Source organism: Myotis brandtii, unplaced genomic scaffold (genome assembly GCF_000412655.1).
Source record: "Myotis brandtii unplaced genomic scaffold, ASM41265v1 scaffold77, whole genome shotgun sequence".
NCBI classification, from domain to species: domain Eukaryota; kingdom Metazoa; phylum Chordata; class Mammalia; order Chiroptera; family Vespertilionidae; genus Myotis; species Myotis brandtii.
In genome coordinates, this window is record NW_005371082.1 from 2,265,805 (window position 1) to 2,271,830 (window position 6,026).

Consider the following 6,026-nt stretch of genomic DNA (forward strand, 5'->3'; position numbering starts at 1 on the left):
GGCAGCCGGGACTGAGGGAAGGAGGGAGGGGGAAAAGAGACCACGAACTCTGTCCCTAGCGCCGGCCTCCTCCTATCAGACTGGAGCCACCCCAGGACTTGCAGGATGGCGACTGAAGTGGGCGGCCTGCGCAGCTACCGCGACTCCCTAGTTTCCCCGTGCGCCCCTTGGACATTCACCCCACTTCTCCGAGCCTTAGTCTGCACCCCTAGCGAGACCATGGGAGCTCCGCCCTAGGGACACCTTCTCCATAGCTGGGTGCAGCAGACCAGGAGATGCCAGGGGCGGAGGTGGAAGACGGGGACAAATGCTCAGCTGACTGGGATGAGCGGGAGCTGCTCCTCCCTGACTGCCTGCCCTTTTTCGCATGACTACATACCTGGGGGGAGGGGGGGTAGTGTTGGATTTGGATGCTGGTTTCAGCCCTATCCCAGCAGGCCACATCGAGGGACCCCCACAGGTGCACGAATCTGTGCACCTGGCCTCTAGTTATACTATAAACTGAGGCATTCAGAGAAGCTGATCACAAGGTCTCAATGTTCTTTTCTGCTCTCATCATCAAGAAATATAAAACCCTAGTATCATCATTTTTCCTCCTATTTATATGGAAATATTTTTAAGAACTGAGCTGCTCCTGTTATTTACAATTGCATTCATATTATCCCAAAATAATTCAAAATTCAAAACATGAAATATAATCAGTGATTTATTGGTCTGAAATCTCCTCCCCAAATCTACTGAACCAGCAATATTTTACAGAGTTTTTGCTTTGGAGGAGAAGATAATTTCTTTTATTTTATCTTTTGCTTTTTTTCTTATCTTGGCTATTAAACAGGATTATTTGTGAGTTTGATAATGGACATTGAAAGGCACTTCATTCACTAATTAAATACAAATTAATAACTTATCAGTCTAGGATAAATGCAGAAGATAAAGGATTTATGGTCAATGTAGATAGTTAAACATGGATGTGTTTATCAAATCCCTGAATACAGATGGATGCTTTTTGGCTTTCTACATACTTTCTATTTGAAAGTATGTCTACTTTCAAATATGTCTATTTAGGTCCTTTGCCCACATTTTGATTGGATTGTTTATCTTCCTTTTGTTAAGTTGTATGAGTTCCCTATAAATTTTGAAGATTAAACCCTTATCAGATGTAACATTGGCAAATATGTTTTCCCATGAAGTGGGCTCCCTTATTGTTTTGTTGATCATTTGATGTGCAGAAGCTTTATATTTTGATGTAAACCTATTTGTTTATTTTCTCCTTAATTTCCATTGTCTTTGGAGTTGTGTCAATAAGATATTGCTATGAGATATGTTTGATATTTTGCTGCTTATGGATTCTTCTAAGATTTTTATGGTTTCCTATCTTACGTTTAAGTCTTTTCTCCATTTTGAGTTTATTTTTGTGTATGGTGTAAGTTGGTGGTCTAGTTTCTTTTCTTTTTCTTTTTCTTTTTTTTTTTTTTGCATGTATCTGTCCAATTTTCCCAGCACTACTTTTTGAAGAAACTGTCTTGACTCCATTGTACGCTCTTTCCTCCTTTGTCTAATATTAATTGAGCATAATGGCTTGGGCCTAATTTGTTAATTACAGGTGGATGTTCTCTGATTTAGTTACTTTTCCAGCCTGGCCCCAGGAGGAGGTGTGCAACACATCTGCCTATTCAGACGCAATTTTCTTCTTCAGCTTCAGTTACCCTTGAAATTATTTTCGCTAACACCATATGATGAATTCTGAATCTATTGTTGAATCAGCATAAATTTAAAGGTAGATCTACCTCCCACATGGTCACCGTCTCTGTTGCTAGAACCTACAGAAAGAAGAAAATGATCAAAATTCCTCCAAAGAACTAATCTGCCCTTTGTCCAAATTGCCCTGATGTGGAAAACTCAGTCCCTTCTCCACAAAATGTAAAGTACTTTGGTTTATAATGACACATAAAAGGGAACACTTTATAATTTTTAGATTTTTTTCTTATATCAAAAACATCTTTTTACAATAAGAAAAAGGTCAAAGATATGCCTTACCCTACTTAGGATATTTTTCCCTTGGCTTTAGCGTTTGGGGCTGGAGATATTATTTGTGGAATGAGGCTGAGGAAATGAGCCAAAATGAATTTCAGGCTTACCAGAGCTTATAATCTTACTGAAATTCAACAATTAGTAATGCCTTGGCTGTGACAGCTAGGGAAAAAAATCTGCACATCAGATGGTGAGAGAGGCTGCTTGGGAAAATCACTTCTATTTTACTGTTGTCATCCTGCCATTACCTAACTCAACTCATAACCTTGAAAGGAGACCTGGCCCCTATGAGTTATAAACTCATGAAGATGGCTCCAGAAAGTTAACCTCCTTAGTAAGCCAAACAGAACTATAAATTCATAAATAGCCTAAATATGGAAAGAGTTTTAAAATATGATATAAGAAACAAACCAGCCCAGCTGGTGTTGCTCAGTGATTGAGCATTGACCTACAAACAAGGAGGTCATGGTTTGATTCTCAGTCAGGGGATATGCCTGGGTTGTGGGCTTGATCTCCAATAGGGGGCATGCGGGAGGCAGCTGATCAATTATTCTCTCTCATCATTTATGTTTCTATCTTTCCCTCTTCCTTCCTCTCTGAAAAAAAATAAATAAATAGAAGAAGAACAACAATACAAAAGAAACAAATCATATGATTGGCTTTAAATACTGCCTACATTAATGAATATCATTAAATGCCAAGAGGATTCAACAAAATTAAGATACTTAAAAGAATAAACACTTCTAATGTTTCCTTGTCAACTTGAACTTGAATTATATAGCAGGTAATGAGCAATTTGTTTCTTACTTGGGAGGTTTGAAGCAGGCAGGAAATACACACATTGCATTCCTTAGGGTCATTTAGGCCCTCAAGGACATTGGGGTTTTCTTGCCTTTATGTCCTCACCTTGGTCTTTCCCTAAATAAAGGAAAACTTGCAGCATGTGAATATGTTCACCAATTTCATTGGAAAGATTACAATGATATGGCAAGTTGAGGAAAAAGAACTAAAATTTTAAGGACTTGAGATGGTAAACACAACTATTTATTTCCTTTGGGATTTTCTCCCAAAATCTGTTCTTCCTATTTCCATTGTCAGTCACTGTAGATAATGCAAACTTTGTGAACATACCCAAAGCTAAGAATTACATTCCATTGCAACCTGTTAACCACACAAACACATCACAACCAGTTGAGAAGTAACCCGCCCGCACCCCCCCCCCCCCGCCTCCCTTAAAATCTTCCTGATTTTTCTCACTTCCTTCCAGCAAAATACAATTCTACTAAACTTTTCTAAATACAGTACAAATCAATCAAGATCTATATTTCTTAATTAAAATGTCTCCCAGTTTTTCTCTGTCAAATATTTTTTCAGCACATATCTTTTTAAAAAAGTGTTGATACTATTACAGATGTCCCTCATTGTCCCGCACTTTGCTGCTCTCAACCCAGCCACATCCTCCTCCCTGCCTTGACTGCATTGTTGTCTGTGCCCATGAGCTATGCATATATGTTCTTTGGTTAATCTCTTCCAATCCCTTTCATCCCCCCTCCCCTCTGAGATCAGTCAGTCTGTTCCATGTATGTATGTGCCTGGTCCTGTTTTGTTTCTCAGTTTGTTCATTTAGATTCCACATATAAGTGAGATCATACATTATTTGTGCTTATCTGACCAGCTTATTTCACTTAGCATAATAATCTCCAGGTCCATCCATGTTGTCACAAGCATAAGAGTTCTTGCTTTTTTATAGCCATGTGCTGGGGCTGACCAGCAAACCCTGAGCAACAGATGAATGGATTACTCCAACACAACATTTGCTGTGAAAGAGAGGACTAAGGGACTACCTGGCTAAAGGACCCAGACAGCCTAGATTGCTTGCCTTGTTAGGCTTTTATTGTAGCAGCAGTTTGAGATAAAATTTATCTTAAAATACAATCAGTAGGGTAGGTAATCTTGGGAGGACACATGTGTTTGTAGTGTCCTTTAAGCAAGGACACCCAAGGATTTAAGCATAATGATCCCAGTAAATACCTAGGGGTCTGCACGTGCACAGACTTGTTTGGAAAAGTCAAGGAATAATTAGGGGCACTGCCTTCGGCACTCCCCTAAGTCAGAATTCTGATAAACAGGGCAGGTGGCCTTCCGCACACTTCCCTTTTCTTGGAATGTCCTCCTTACAAATTTTCCAACCAAGTTTCATCTACTCCCCAACAGCCATGTAGTATTTCATTGTGTACATGTATCATATCTTTTTATCCACTCATCTACTGATGTGCACTTGGGCCCATCTTAGTTATTGTAGATAATGCTGCTAACAGATCTTAGTTATTGTAGATAATGCTGCTATGAACATAGGGGTACAGTTCCATTTTTAGTTTTTTGAGGGAACTCTATAATGTTTTTCACAGTGGCTGCACCAGTCTGCATTTCCACCAGCAGTGAACTAGGGTTTTCTTTTCTCCACATCCTTGCCAGCACTTGTTTGTTGTTTTATCCGTGGCAGCCATTCTGGAAGATGTGAGATAATACTTTATTGTAGTTTTAATTTTCATCTCTCTGATGACTAGTGACCTTGAGCACATTTATATGTCTATTGAACATTTTCATGTCCTCTTTGGAGAAGTGTTTATTCAGGATATTTGCCCATTTTTTAATTAGATGGTTTTTCTTCCTGGTGTTGAATTTTATGAGTTCTTCATATATTTTGGAAATTAACCACTTATCATACATATCATTGATGAATAGGTTCTCCCATACATTGGTTTCCCTTTTCATTTTGTTGATGGTTTCTTTTGCTGTGCAGAAGATTTTTAGCTTGATATGTGTCTGTTTATTTTTCCTGTGTTTCCCTTGCTGGAGATAAGTCAGCAAAAATCTTGCTATGAGAGATGTCTGATATTTTACTGTCTATGTTTCTTTCTAGGATTTTTATGGTTTTGCAACTTACATTTAAGTCTTTTATCCATATTTGAGTTTAGTCTTGTGTATAGTGTAAGTTGGTAGTCTAGTTTCATTTTTTTTTTTTTTTTGCGTGTACCTGTCCAGTTTTCCCCAACACCATTTATTGAAAAGACTGTTTTATTGCATTGTATGCTATTGCCTCCTTTGTTGAGTATTAATTATCCATAAAGACATGGGTTGATTTCTGGGTTCTCTGTTCTCTTCCATTGATCTACATGCCTGTTCTTGTTCCAGTATAAGGCTGTTTTGATTACAATGGCTTTATAGTATAGTTTGTTTTCTGGTATTGTGATCCCTCCAACTTGGTTCTTCTTCCTCAAGATTGCTGAGACTATCCAGGGTCTTTTTGGGGTTTTCTATAAATTTTTGGAATATTTGTTTTAGATCTGTGAAATATGCCATTGGTTTTTTAATGTGAATTGCATTGATTCTACAGATTGCTTTGGTTAGTATAGACATTTTAATGATGTTAACTCTTCCAGTCCATGAACACAGTACATGCTTCCACCTGTTTGTATAGGCCTCTGTTTTTTCTTCTATGTCCTATAGTTTTCCCAGTATGGGTATTTTACCTCCTTGGTTAAGTTTACTCCTAGGTATTTTATTACTAGTTATTTAATTTCTTTTTCTGAGAGTTCATTATTGGTGTATAAAAATTCCATTGATTTCTGCACATTAATTTTGTAGCCTGCTACTTTGAGAATTCATTTATTAAATCTAGTAATTATTTGGTGGCATCTTTAGTGTTTCTATATACAATATTAAGTCATCTGTGAATAAGGAGTTTTGCATCCTCCTTTCCAATTTAGATCCCTTTGATTTCTTCTTTTTTTCTGAAGGCTATGACTGTGGCTAAGACTTCCAGTATTATTTATAATAATACAAGAGTAATATGGTAATTAGACCAGATAGCCAAACGACCTTCTGGACATCCTTCCAGATGAAGCTGGGGCAGCCAGGGCTGCGAGTGGGACCCTCCAGCTTCGGTGACCCCACGGCCCCACCCCCACTCCAGCTGCCAACCCTGCACCCGG